At 40.4% G+C, this 15,466-nt stretch overlaps 1 protein-coding gene across 1 annotated transcript in view; it reads right to left on the reverse strand.

The window, feature by feature from the left end:
* CPNE4 (copine 4) overlaps positions 1 to 15,466 on the reverse strand; it is a 493,909-nt gene that overhangs the window by 153,510 nt on the left and 324,933 nt on the right. The window lies entirely within an intron of this gene.

The following is a 15,466-nucleotide window of genomic DNA, read 5'->3' on the forward strand; positions in this document are numbered from 1 at the left end:
GTATTAAGCTCTAACTTGCAACGTTCCTTTTTTATGGAAGACCAGATGGTATAGCTTCCTAGGGGAGGAACACAGCACTTTGACAAGGTATTCTCTCTTCTTAGATATTGAGGAAATCAGACTTGATTCCCCATGATGAAAAAATTATATTGCATTGAAGTACCTACTTTTGACCTGATTTTCAAGACACTCATTCCTCCCCATTTGGAATCATTGAAGATTGGGCAGAGAATGTCTCCCATGAACAGTGAGCACTCGACACATGAAGAAGGGAAATTTTCTGCTGGGATGGTGTTTTTTGAAGAAGAAGGAATGGGTTCTCAGGATGGGATGAGTGGATATAGGAAGGCTTCTTGAAGAGAAAGAGAGGAGAGGGTGGGAGGGGATTGCTCTGGCCACATATGGCCAGTGGCTACTTTCTTGATCACCACAGATACAGAATATTCCATTACAGAGAGTTTTATTGGACAGAGTCAGACAGATATGATTCTGGTTATGTCTCTTGCAAGTTCTGTGAATTGAGTCAAATTATTTCCTTTTTCCAAGCCTCAGCTTTCTCATCTACAAAATGGGGATATTAAGAGTGTCACCCTGTGGGAAAGCCAGCTCACTAGCCATCAAAAACCACACAAAATCCAACTAGACCACATTTCTTAGCCTCTACTGCAGTTCAGTGTGGCCATTTGACTGAGCTCTAGTCATTGGAATATAGGCAGCAATGCCAAGTGCTGTTTTCACCTAAAACTTCTAAAGAGTGCACTCTCCCCATTTTTTACCTGTCTTCCTGTCAGTGCAATGAACAGGAGGAGCCACAAGATAGAAGCAACTTGGGTTCTGAATCACTGCACGGAGGAGAGGCAGACACTGATTAGAAAGTTTTAGTTCTAATTGTGATGTTAGCAAGACATAAGCTTATATTGCATGGAGGCTCTTTGTTACTGCAGCATTATTTACCCTAAGATAATTGTAGGGTTAAATGAGATAATTTAAGCAGTGTCCAACATAGCACCTGGGAGCTGGTGGGTGAATGCTCGGTGAATGTTACCTGTCCTTTAACAGTGAAGAACCAGAATGATACAGCATGTGAGACCTAGTTTTAAACTAAGGCTGTACTTAGTTTGCTAAGTAATCTTAAGCAATTTTCTCAAACAGAGTTTTTAATTACTGATCTGTAAAAAGGGAAATGATGAAAAGGAAAAATATTATTAAAATTAAGAGAATATGTAGTTTTTCTCCCATTCAGAAACCTCTATTCCTGCATGATTGAACATTCTTTAAGCTAGCTGTTGCTTTTTCTTGCTGCAGTACTGTATTGATTACAGATCTCAGTAGGGGCAGTCTGCTGGGCTCAGGTGCCATTTACTTAAAGTAGCATTGAGAATTCTTGAGCCAGGGCTGATCCAATGCAGAGACACCTTGGTGAGTCTGCAGGCCTCTGGTAATTGCAGGGCATCTAGGTTGAGCAGGCTATCGACAGGCACAAAACCAGCAGCTCTAGAGTCCAAAGGCCATCAAGAAAGCACTTACATTTTAACAGATATTGAGAAAGATTCAAGGGACCCTGAGCCACCCCCCAATTTTTCCCTTTCTATTATTAGGTAGGCAGAGAAGGAAGTGAACTTGCTTTCCAACTGCCTGGGAATGTCAGGTTCTTTACTAGAGGGGTTTCCAGAAACACCGAACATAGTGATGAACCTCTCAATTCCAACTTATGCTGTTTTTTACCAAGAATCAGGAAATGCTGGTGTAAGCCATAGGTTTTCTAATAATTAAAGCCCCTTCTACGAGTTTGGGTCAATTATGGGGCTGAACTGGGGGCCCCTGCCAAGGATTGAGATCCTGGGGTTGGAGCAGGGGCGGGGTTTCTTCCTTTCCAAATGGTAAGAACTGGGGTTTGTTAAGGATGAAAAAAATATGGCAGTGAAATCCAAAGGTTCAGCAACACTTAGGATCCAGGAATAAGGAGTCACATGGGGGTTGGGAATAAGGGGGGAATGTTTTGGGCAAACTCCAGGAGCATACTTCAGGAGTCCAATCCATTGAGCAGCTGTGTGACAGTCTGGCTCAGAGAGTCCAAAGCAAAGACATGGATTTTGTGGAGAAGATGGCCTACTCACACGTGAGAAGAGAGGACAGGAGCAGCTGGATATAAGCCAAGGACAAATGCTAGGACTGCCTACAGAGGAGGAGCAAAGGTTAGCTTTGCAGTGAGGTGGCAGGAAAAACACTGAGCTACCTAAAAGAAGTGCCAGGAAGCCAGCTAAGTTTGGAGATTCAGTAAGAAAACAATGTTTATCCATAAAGGCTTGGCAAATGGCCTGCACCAGCACTGCTTAGGAAAACCTTTACACTGAAACTTCTGGGACCACTGGGATTCTGATTTCACAGAGCACTTTGATGACTGACCAGGAATCCCACTTTGAGGTATTAGGAGGGAGCTTGTGAACATGCTGTTTTAAATCACCCAGGCATGGCTGCAGAAGAGGGAGGGCATGAAGAAAGAGCAAGATGAGCAGTGGGTGAAGGTGCCATTGTATAGTTGCTTTAGATGTGTGTCCAGGCCTCCTCTCAACCCTCATGGTTTCCTGAGATTCTCACCTCTGCTTTGACTGGGAGGATCTGCTTCTCTTTCTTTTCGGCTACTTATTTCTCCTGGTTCTGTCTTGCTTGTGCCCACCCCACCATGAACTCAGTTAATAACCTGGGCCTCTCTGCTTAATAAGGCTGGGTGGCAAGTTTATATACAAACAACTGGTCCTCATCACTCTAGACTCATCTTCAAAGCAACTGGCTTCTATCAATTATCTTCAGAGGAGGCCTGATAACCTCTCTAGGGGAAAATCTACAAGTTACCTGTATAGTTTGAGCACCAGAGAGCAGGACAGGAAATGGCCTCAGGATGCTTACATGGTATTTGGGTTGTTCTGCATGGTCTTTCCCCCAGTGTTAGGCAAGATTAGGGTGTTAATAATACTTGCTGGTGGTCCCCTTTGCCTCACTTCCTCTTTAAGATTCTATTCTGGAAGAATCTGTTCTAAATACAGCAGTGTCTTCTAACAAATATATACTAGGTATTAATAATGTATTGATAAAATCAAAGGAAATGATTCATATCATATTTCACAGGATCAAAGAGACACATTTATTTTCTTAACAACCACAAATTGGTAGGAAAGCGCTGTGTTATAGCTTCACTGAGAGTATTTTCTCTCCCTTTAGTGGTATAGTGAATAGCTTCTCAGACTTTATTAACTATGTTACATAGAGACATGTCTTTCTATTAAATATTTGAATGATGATAAACATTTTGGTTGGGTAAGAGTAGTGGGATATGGATATAATGATATTATAAAATAAGGGTGACTTATTTTATATGAAATACAACAAAACAGAGGCAGTACAATTCAACAAAAAGCATGAAATTTGGCATTTGAATGCATGGGGTTTTGAGTCTGTTTTTCCATCTGTAAAATGAACACATGGAATCTACCTCAAAGTTTGGTTAGAAGTAAATGAAATGATTTTGATGGTTTTTCCAGTAGTCATGTATGGATGTGAGAGTTGGACTATAAAGAAAGCTGAGTGCTGAAGATTTGATGCTTTTGGACTGTGGTGTTGGAGAAGACTCTTCTTTTTTTATTTTTTATTTATTTTTTACTTCAAACATTTTTTTTAGAGGCTAATACTTTACAATATTGTATTGATTTTGTCATGAGTTTGAGTAATCTCTGGGAGTTGGTAATGGACAGAGAGCCTTGGCATACTACAATCCATGGGGTCACAAAAAGCTGGAGATGACTGAATTACTGAATGAACAGAACTAATATGTCATAGAAATCATGGATAATTTCATTCAATTGCTAATGTTAAATATATTTCATTGGATAGCTAATATAAAATATGAATTTCATTAAATAACCAATATTAATTATTAAACATATTTCATTAAATGGGTAGTATTAGATATTAAATACATCAGTTCAGTTTTAGGGCTTCACTCCAGGCTTCCCTGTCCATCATTGACTTCCGGACCTTGCTCAAACTCATGTCCATCAAGTAGGTGATCCCATCCAACCATCTCATCCTCTGTTGTCCCCTTATCCTGCCTTCGATCTTTCCCAGCATCAGGGTCTTTTCCAAGGAGTCAGTTCTTTGTATCAGGTGGCCAAAGTATTGGAACTTCAGTTTCAGCATCAGTCTTCTCAATGAATATTCAGGACTGATTTCCTTTAGGATGGACTGGTTGGATCTCCTTGCAGTCCAAGGGACTCTCAAGAGTCTTCTCCAACACCGCAGTTCAAAAGCATCAATTCTTTGGCACTCAGCTTTCTTTGTGGTCCAACTCTCACATCTATACATGACTACTAGAATATTTCTTTAAATAGATAATATTAAGTGTAACCCTAAATCTACTCAGGAAGTGGTGCAAAGTCTTTTACATACTTCAGAAGACATTTCAGCTGGTTGCAGCATCGTCTCTTGAGCTACCAAGAAAGAATCCTCTATGAATCCTACCACAGGTATTTAAGGCTCAGCAGACATGGTTGAGAAAGTTCTAAGTCTCTGACACCTTCATAATTACTTTAGAAAATTAACCTCTCAGAATTAATAGGGAAACACCAGGGGCTCTTCCACTATAGTGACAGATAAGGCTAATGGGTATGCCTTCCACTCTCTACTACTATTTAATGCTGTGTTGGGAGCACTGGTCCACACAAATAAAGAAATAAGAAGAATCCCTAGGTAAATGAGTAGGGGCAAAACTATCACTATTTCCAGATGAAATATATTTTTAAAATTCCAAAAAATTATAGATAATTACTATAAACTACAATAAAACAGTAAAATAGTAATTTGAGAAAATAATTCAATAGCTTTTATGTTTACAAACAATAGTCTGAAGGAGTAATGGAAGAGAAAGAAAGACACAAACAAACTAGGCATAAACTTAAATATTCTAAACGTCTAAGAGGAACACTAAGCGCTCTTGCAAATACAAAAGGAGACTTGAATGAACTGGAAGAAAAGTCATGTTCTGGCCTGGGAACACAACATTAGAAGAGATTTCCTTTGCAATTTCAATAAAAATACTATCAGTTTTTGCCTTCTGGTACTAGTTGCTTATATCAGTAAATCTGGAAAACCCAGCAGTGGCCACAGGAAAAGGTCTGTCCTCATTCCAATTCTCAAGAAGGGTAGTACTGTACTAAAGAATGTTCAAACCACTGGATGACTGCACTGATCTCCCATGATAGTAAGCTTATGTTCAATATCCTGCAGGCTAGGCTTCAGCATTACATGAACCAAAACTTCCAGATGTCCAAGATGGGTTTCAAAAAGAAGAACCAGAGATCAAATTGCCAACATTTGCTGGATCATAGAGAAAGCAAGGGAAATCCAGAAAAACATCTACCTTTGTTTCATGGACTGTGCTAAAGCCTTTGACTGTGTGGATAATAACAAACTGTGGAAAACTCTTAAAGAGATGGGAATACCAGACCATCTTACCTGTCTCCTGAGAAACCTGTATGCAGGTCAAGAAGCAACTGTTAGAACCCTGTATGGAACAACTGACTGGTTCAGAATTGAGAAAGGAGTATGACAAAGCTGCTTATTGTCACCATGTTTAACTTATACACAGAGCACATGATGAGAAATGCTGGGCTGGATGAGTTATAAGCTGGAATCAAGATTGCCGGGAGAAATATCAACAACTTCAGTGATATGCAGATGATACCACTCTAATGGCAGAAAGTGAAGAGGAACTAAATAACTTCTTGACGAGGGTAAAGGAGGAGAGTGAAAAAGCCGGTTTAAAACTAAATATTAAAAAAATAAGATCATGGCATATGGTCCCATCATTTCATGGCAAATAGAAGGGGAAAGGTGGAAGCAGTGACAGATTTTCTCTTGTGGATGGTGACTGCAGTTATTAAATTAGAATACAGTTGCTTCTTGGCAGGAATACTATGCAAAGCTAGACAGTGTGTCACTTTTCTGACAAAGGTCCATATAGCCAAGGCTATGGTCTTTCCAGTATTCATGTATGGATGTGAGAACTGGACCATAAAGGCAAAGCACCAAAGATTTGATGCTTTCTAACTGTTGTGCTGGAGAAGACTCTTGAGAGTCCCTTGGATAGCAAGGAGATCCAACCAGTCAATATAAAAAGAAATCAACACTGAATACTCATTGAAAGGACTGATGCTGTAGTTGAAGCTCCAACACTTTGGCCACGTGATGTGAGGAGATGATTCATAGGAAAAGACCCTGTTGCTGGGAAAGACTGAAGCCAGAAGGAGAAGATGGTGACAGAGGATGAGATGGTCGGATGGCATCACCGATTCAATGGGACATGAACTTGGGCAAACTCTGGGAGATGGTGAGGGACAGAGAGGCCTGGCATGCTGCAGTCCCTGAGGTCATGAAGAGTCAGACATGACTAGGTGACTGAACAACTAGTTGCTTATAAATGCAATGAAAGAACTGACTGGAAAGAGTAATAAGAAAATATTCAGGAAAACCCTTAAAAGACAAATAATACAGAAGTGAGAAAACCTAGTTCTATCAGGTATTAAAATGTGTTACACAACAATTACTTATAAGGGAAGAAAGTAAAAACTAGAAGAAACAGAATAGGAGCTAAGCTTTTCTGAATGTATTTTGTAGTTTTGACTTTAGAATCATGTAAGCATTTTATATAATTATAAAACTAATTTTGTTGAAAATTCTAAAAGGTGAAAGCAAAATTAAACAAAGGAACCCAACAGTTCCATGGGTTAGAGCTTCAACCATGGAAAGGAATTGTCTCTAGACTTTAAAGTATGTTTGAGCATCCATAAGGAGACACATATCTTACAGAAAAAATTCAAACTCTTGAATTTAAAAAATTGATACCAAAAAGCAAGGAAACTATTATTTAAAATATATTTAATTGGAGGATAATTGCTTACAATGTTGTGTTGGTTTCTGTCATACATCAACATGAAGCAGCCATAGGTATACATATGTCCCCTTCCTCTTGAACCTCCCTCCCACCCCAATCCCATCCAAACTACTAAGCTTACATCAAAAGAACTCAAGAGACAATTTGAAGGGGTTTTAATTCATGAAACATGGAAGCTATAAGATTTCAAAGGAATAATATTAACTGAAATAGATTGAAACACTAGAATACATTAAAATATCATGAATTCTTGATAATATGAGGGATCCCATTAGTCACCAATGAAGGATGCTAGAGTAGAAACATGTTATTCTGAAAATAGTTTTTAAAAAAGAAAGAATAAAGCATTTTCCTGTCTTTCTTATACAAATCACACCTCAGGGAACCAAATAGGTGTGGAACTGTTAACCAAACAGTTTTTCTGTAAAGAACTCTAAATAATAGAGAAGGAATAACAGAATTAGAAAACTACAATTTTGGAAATTCTAATGAAATAATGTATGTAGGCAATACGCCTCAGTGACTGTTAAGATCATAAAAGAGTACCATCTTTTGTAAAACATTCTTGCTACAAAACAACCCCTGAATCTGATCAAACCCAGCTAGCTATTTACCGGGTCAGTCAGTCAGTCGTGTCCGACTCTTTGCGGGTACACAGAGAAAAAAAAGGCTGGTTTCTTCAGTAAGTAAGTTGCAAGGATAAAAAAGAGGGAGAGAGACTGAAAGAGACTGGAGATACTTCAGTCAAATGCAATGCTTGGACCTTGTTCACATTTCAATGAACAAAACCCAAATTCAGCATTCTTGCCTTGAGGACCCCATGGACAGTATGAAAAGGCAAAAAGATATGACACCACAAGATAAGCCCCTTAGGTTGGTAGGTGACCAGTATGCTATTGGGGAAGAGCAAAAAAATAACTCCAGAAAGAATGAAGAAGCTGAGCCAAAGCAGAAATGATACCCAGTTGAGGATGTGTCTAGTGATGAAAGTAAATTTCAAAGCTGTAAAGAACAATAGTGCATAGGAACCTGGAATGTTAGGTCTGTGAATCGAGGTAAATTGAACTTGGTCAAACAGGAGATGGCAAGAGTGAACATCAACATTTTAGGAATCAGTGAATTAAAATAGATAGGAATGGGTGAATTTAATTCAGATGACCATTATGTCTACTACCGTGGGTGAGAATCCTTTGAAAGAAATGGAGCAGCCCTCAGTCAACAAAAGAGTCCAAAATGCACTAATTTGGTGCAATCTCAAAAGCAACAGAATGATCTTGGTTTATTTCCAAGCAAAACATTCAACATCACAGTAATCCAAGTCTATGCCCCAACCACTAGTGCCAAAGAAACTGAAGCTGAATGGTTCTATGATGACCTGAAAGACTTTCTAGAACTAACTCCAGTAGAAGATGTCTTTTTCATCATAGGGGACTGGAATGCAAAAGTAGGAAGTCAAGAGACACCTGGAATAATGGGCAAGTTTGGCCTTGGAGTACAAAATGAAGTGGGTCAAAGACTAACAGAGTTTTGCCAATAGAATGCATTGGTCATAGCAAAGACCCTCTTCCGACAACACCAGAAACAACTCTACACGGGGACATCACTAGAGAGTTAATACCAAAATCAGATTGATTATATTCTTTGCAGCCGAAGATGGAGAAGCTCTATACAGTCTGCAAAAACAAGACCTGGAGCTGACTGTGGCTCAGATGATGAGCTCCTTATTGTAAAATTCAGACATAACTTGAAGAAAGTAGGGAAAACCACTAAGCCATTCTGGTGTGACCTAAACCAAATGCCTTATACAGTAAAAGTGACAAATAGATTCAAGGGATTAGCTCTGATAGATAGAGTGCCTGAAGAACTATGGACAGAGGTTTGTACAGGAGGCAGTGACCAAAACCATCCCCAAGAAAAAGAAATGCAAAAAGGCAAAATGGTTGTCTGAGGAGGCCTTACAAATAGCTGAGAAAAGAAGACAAGCAAAAGGCCAAGGGAAAAAGGAAAGATATACACAACTGAAGGCAGAGTTCCAGAGAATAGCAAGGAGAGATAAGGCCTTCTTAAGTGAACAATGCAAAGAAATAGAGAAAATGATAGGATGGGAAAAATTGGAGATACCAAGGGAACAGTTCATGCAGAGATGAGCACAATAAAGGACAGAAATGGTAAGGAACTAACAGAAGCAGAAGAGATTAAGAAGAGGTGGCAAGAATACACAGAAAAACTGTGCAAGAAAGTCTTAATGACCCGGATAACCACAATGGTTTGGCCACTCACCTAGAGCCAGACATGCTGTAGTGTGAAGTAAAGTGGTCTTAGGAAGCATCACTATGAACAAAGATAGTGGAGGTGATGGAATTCCAACTGAGCTTTGGTATTTCAAATACCAAAAAATCATGCTGTTAGAGTGCTCACTCAATGGAAAACTCAAGCAATGGCCACAGGACTGGAAAAGGTCAGTTTTCATTCCAGTCCCAAAGAAGGGCAATGTCAAAGGATGTTCAAACTACTATACAACTGCACTCATTTAACATGCTAGCAAGGTAATTCTCAAAATCCTTCAAGCCAGCCTTCAACAGTACATGAACTGAGAATTTCCAGTTGTACAAGCTGGGTTTAGAAAAGGCAGAGGAACCAGAGATCAAATTGCCAACATCTGTTCAATCATATATAAAGGAAGAGAATTCCAGAAAAAAGTACTTCTGCTTTATTGACTATGCAAATGTCTTTGATTATGTGGATTACAACAAACTGGAAAATTCTTAAAGAGATGGAAATGCCTGACCACCTTCCCTGTCTCCTGAGAAACCTGTATGCAGGACAAGAAGCTACAGTTAGAACTGAACATGGAACAACAGATTGGTTCAAAATTGGGAAAGGAGTATATCAAGGCTGTTGTCACCCTGCTTATTTAACTTCTTTGTAGATTACATCATGTGAAATGCTGGGCTGAATGAGTCACAAGCTAGAATCAACATTGCCAGGAGAAATACCCGTAACCTCAGATACACAGATGACACAACCTTTATGACAGGAAGCAAAGAGGAAATAAAGAACCTCTTGATGAAAGTGAAAGAGGAGAGGGAAAAATATTGGCTAAAACTCAACATTCAAAAAACTAAGATCATGGTATCCAGCCCCACCAATTCATGGCAAATAGGGAAACAACGGAGACAGTGATATACTTTATTATCTTGGACTCCAAAATCACTGCAGATGGTGATTGCAGCAATGAAATTAAAGATACTTGCACCTTGGAAGAAAAGCTATGACATAACTAGACAGCATATTAAAAAGGAGAGACATCACTTTGCTGCCAAATTTCTGTATAGTCAGAGCTATGGCTTTTCCAGTAGTCATGTATGGATGTGAGAGTTGGACCATAAAGAAGGATGAGCACCAAAGAACTGATGCCTTCAAACTGTGGTGCTGGGGAAGTCGCTTGAGAGTCCCTTGGACTGCAAGGAGATCAAACCAGTCAATCCTAAAGGAAATCAACACTGAATATTCATTGGAAAGATTGATGCCGAAGCTCCAATACTTTGGCCACCTGACGTGAAGAGTCAACTCATTGGAAAGACCCTGATGCTGGGAAAGATTGAGGGTGAGAGGAATATAGTTGAGTAACAATGTTGTAATAGTGTCAGGTGGACAGCAAAGGGATTTAGCTATTTTCCAGTAGTCATGTATGGATGTGAGAGTTGGACTGTGAAGAAGGCTGAGTGCCGAAGAATTGATGCGTTTGAACTGTGGTGTTGGAGAAGACTCTTGAGAGTCCCTTGGACTGCAAGGAGATCCAACCAGTCCATTCTGAAGGAGATCAGCCCTGGGATTTCTTTGGAAGGAATGATGCTAAAGCTGAAGCTCCAGTACTTTGGCCACCTCATGCGAAGAGTTGACTCAGTGGAAAAGACTCTGATGCTGGGAGGGATTGGGGGCAGGAGGAGAAGGGGACGACAGAGGATGAGATGGCTGGATGGCATCACTGCCTCGATGGACGTGAATCTGAGTGAACTCTGGGAGTTGGTGATGGACAGGGAGCCTGGCGTGCTGCGATTCATGGGATCGCAAAGAGTCGGACACAACTGAGTGACTGAACTGAACTGAACTGATACATGTATCCAATCTCTCTCAAACTTCCCTCTTATCCAGCCTGCCACATAACATTGATCAGAATTCCTTGTGCTATACAGTAGGTCATTGTTGGTTATCTATTTTAAATATAATAGTGTGTACATGTCCATGTGCACGTCCATTCCAAACTCCCTAACTATCCCTACCCCCTATTCTTCTTATCTGGCAACCATAAATTCATTCTCTAAGTCTATGAGTCTTTCTGTTTTGTAAATAAGTCCATTTGTATAATTTCTTATTAGATTCTGCATAAAAGAGGTGTCATACAATATTTCTCCTTCTCTGTCTCACTTACTTCACTCAGCATGACAACCTCCAGGCATTTCCATGTTACTACAAATGGCATTATTGCATTTTTTTTTTAGGTTGAGTAGTATTCCATTGTATATATGTAATACATCTTTTTTATCCATTCCTCTGTTGATGGACATTAAGTTTGTATCCATGCGGAAACAACCTAGATGTCCATCAGCAGATGAATGGATAAGAAAGCTGTGGTACATATACACAATGGAGTATTACTCAGCCGTTAAAAAGAATACATTTGAATCAGTTCTGATGAGATGGATGAAACTGGAGCCGATTATACAGAGTGAAGTAAGCCAGAAATACAGTATACAACACATATACAACAGTATACCAATACAGTATACGAACACATATATATGGAATTTAGAAAGATGGCAATGATGACCCTGTATGCAGGACAGCAAAAAAGACACAGATGTGTATAGCGGACTTTTGGACTCAGTGGGAGAGGGAGAGGGTGAGATGATTTGGGAGAATGGCATGAAACATGTATAATATCATGTAAGAATCGAATTGCCAGTCTATGTCTGATGCAGGATATGGCACGCTTGGGGCTGGTACGCGGGGATGACCCAGAGAGATGTTGTGGGGAGGGTGGTGGGAGGGGGTTCATGTTTGGGAACGCATGTACACCCGTGGTGGATTCACGTCAATGTATGCCAAAACCAATACAGAATTGTAAAGTAAAAAAAATAAATAAATAAAATAAAATTAAAACAAAAAGTTTGTATCCATGTCTTGGCTATTGTAAACAGATAACTGACTACTTTTATGGATGTTTAAAATTTTTCATAATAAATAAATAAAACATCAATTTCTGAAAAATACTTATTTCTTTAAAATTTTTTCCCCACAAAGGAGGAATAGGAAAAATAAAACAAAAGAAAGCCCTGGTTTTACTTCAACTTGGTGTTACTGTGACCCTGAATAAATGAGAGCTAAAGATATCAAGTCTCATTTGGGACCAAGATCTCATTGTTAGAATTTTGCTAAGACTGAGAACATAAATGGACAGAGGGCTTAAAACTTTTTAAATTTAAAAGTTCACTTTCTATTTTATTTTATTTTTAAATTTTGTGGTGGCAAAGAGGTGCTGCCTTCCAATATGGCATATGGCACCATTTTATATTAGGGAAAGCTAAAGAGGAACAACACTATGAGAATTTCACAATGGCATTTGTGACAAAATAATGAATACAAATTAAGAATAATATAGGAAGTCTCTCCTGCCTCTCAAAAAAGCTACAGGTGAGTGATGATATTGGGTTTGTCACCTAGGGAGCTCAGCATACCTGGGTATCCCCTTTCTCCCAATGAGGTGCTGTCAACCTTTTAGCACCTCCCTGTTCTCCATCCATTCCCTCTAGAAACAGCTACTGTGTGTACCCTGTGCCAAGCACTGGGCTGGGTGCTTGGATATGCATGAAAAGAAACATGGTTCTCACCCTGCAGGAGCAAACCAGGAAGAACAGGTCACCTGCTCAGGAAAGAGAGATGGAAACAGAAATGTTCTAAACAAGTGGAGAGGTGTCTCCCTGAGGTGGATGCAGAGAACTGGAGGGCACCCATAGAAGCGAAAGACATCAGGGAAGGTTTCTGGAAGTGGAGGGATATTGAAGAGACCTGAAAGAAAGTAGCAGATGATGATAATCCAAGAAAAGTAAAAGAATGAGGAAAGCATCCCAGGTAGGGAGAGGCATGTGTCAAGTCCTGAAGGATTGGGGAGGGGAGAGTGGGCATGAGTGCTAGGCAGAGAAAAGATTGTGGAGGGGAGACTGGATGGTGGAAAGTGGTGGGGGGCACTGAGTTGAGGAAGGGCTATAATGAAGGAGCAAATGTCTGTAACAGGGTTCTCAGTGTGGTCTGGGACCAGCAACATTAGCATCACCCAGGAAGTTGGAGAATGCAAATTCTCAGGCTCAGTCCAGACCTGCTTAATCAGAAACCCTGTGGGTAATGCCCAATAATCTGTTTTAACCAGCCTTCTAGGTGATTCTCTAAACGATTTTACCCTCCAAGGGACATTTAGTAATGTCTGAATATACTTTGGGCTGTATGACTGATGGGGGTAAAGTACTACTACTAGTGTTTAGTAGCCTGGGATGCTGCCGAACATCCTACAGTGCACAGGACAACCCCTTCCCCTGCCCTGCCCCCTGCCAAAAAAAAAAAAAAAATCCAAATGTCAATGGTGCAGCTGTTGAGAAATCCTGATCCTCTCTTTCTCTGTCTGGCTGCCTTCCTTCCTTCTTGTCTCTCTTTTATTCCCACTTGTCCTCTACAGACAGAAAGCAGAGCCCTCAGTTACAGATAACCATCTTCTTTTATTGAATTAGCAATGCCCCATGACTAAGTTGACCTGTGGTTAATATAGGCATTATCTGATTTTTGTCCCAAAGGGTCCATTTCTCTTCCTGGGAGTGGGATGGGGTGGCTCAAAGTATAGGTGACCGTTCCCACCTCAGACCTGAAGCTCTAGGTCTTGGCCACCCTGCAGATGAGCTTATACCTGAGGCCCAAATAACCAGGAGTCTTGATTTTGGCATGAAAGATAGTTGCAGTGAAAGTGGAGGCTTCCACAAGAAATATCAGGGATAACTCTGAACTCTTCATCCAGATCACAGAAGTAAGCATGTCCACAGAGAGTACAAAGTCCAAACAATGTTTTTAAGCATAGATGTAAAGTCACATGAAGAGTCTGAGAGTAACCGACAGATAGAATTCTGATATAAAGGGTAACATTGACAAATCCAGTAATTATATCCACTAGAAGAAGTTTACAGAGCAAAAAGAGTAAGGAAAGTGTAAAGTTACAAATACAGGCATTGGCAGTGCCCATCCAACACTTTCCAGGGGAGCTGGTGCCCCCAATACGAATGTTTAGTCTGCTTATTATTATTCCACCATGGTGGTAGGTGTCCCAGGCTTTTAAAGTCTGAAGCCATTAACCATTTCCATTATCCAGCTTCTTTGGCTCTGTTTTCAGGCTCTCTCACACCCCCTAAGAACCGTCTCTCCCATAGTTAACCCACATGGAGAAAATGACCTGGTAAAGCTGAGAATGCATGTTGAGTCTGCTCGAGGGCCATGTTTGTCACTAAACATGAACCAACTGATCTTTTGGTTTGTAGCTCTGGCCTCTATTGAATCTACTTAGTCATCCTGATTGACAGAGTAACCTCTGGGACACTGAGAACATGGAGCTTCTGGGTTTCTAAGGGAGCGTGAGGGCCAGACCAAGGACAATAAGGAACGGCTCTGGGCTTCTGCTTCTGGCACTTGGCCTATTGTCCTCTTTGGTCATCCTGATTGTCATAATGCACCTTTTCTTCCAACTTCTACATTCCCATGATACTCAAAAACATGTGTGGTAGATTGAAAAACGTGGCCACCGCATTCTGCAGCTCCCTCCACCAAGAAGTAGAGTCCATGTCCTGTTTCCTCATCCCTGAATCTGAGATGGCCATGTGACTGGCCAGTAGCACACAGAGGAAGTGACCTCATGTGAATCTGAGACTGGGCCTCAAGACATGTGCATCTTCTGTCCTGGATCCTTTGGACCTTAAAGTTGTTGAGTGTATCAGTCCAAGCTAACCTGCTGAATAATGAGAAACAAATGTCCCCACCACCTTGATCATTCCAGAGGATAGCCAGACAAACCCCAGGAAGAGAGGCATTCTGCTTGGTACGGCTGACTGCATATACATGAGGAAGTCCACCCAAGACCCAGAGAAGACCCTCTTGTGGCATGGTGTATGTGTGCTCAATCATGTCCAGCTCTTTGTGACCCTATAGACTGTAGCTCACCAGACTCCTCTGTTCATGAGATTTTCTAGGCAAGAAATATTGAAGTGGGTTGCCATTGCCTTTCTCCAGAAGAGCCTCTTAGGTGAACTCAGCTTGCCAATGCACAGAATCATAAGCTAAATAAATGGCTATAGTTTTAAATATTAAGTTTTGGAGTAGTATTTTATGTAGCAGTAGATAATTGACAACAACAGTATTTGTGTTTATAATAACTCCTAATTAGTCCTTGAACTTATTGCCACATTTCTCTGAGAAGCCATGGGATTT

The sequence above is a fragment of the Oryx dammah genome, unplaced genomic scaffold, assembly GCF_014754425.2.
Source record: "Oryx dammah isolate SB20612 unplaced genomic scaffold, SCBI_Odam_1.1 HiC_scaffold_2, whole genome shotgun sequence".
In the NCBI taxonomy this organism is placed as follows: Eukaryota; Metazoa; Chordata; class Mammalia; order Artiodactyla; family Bovidae; genus Oryx; species Oryx dammah.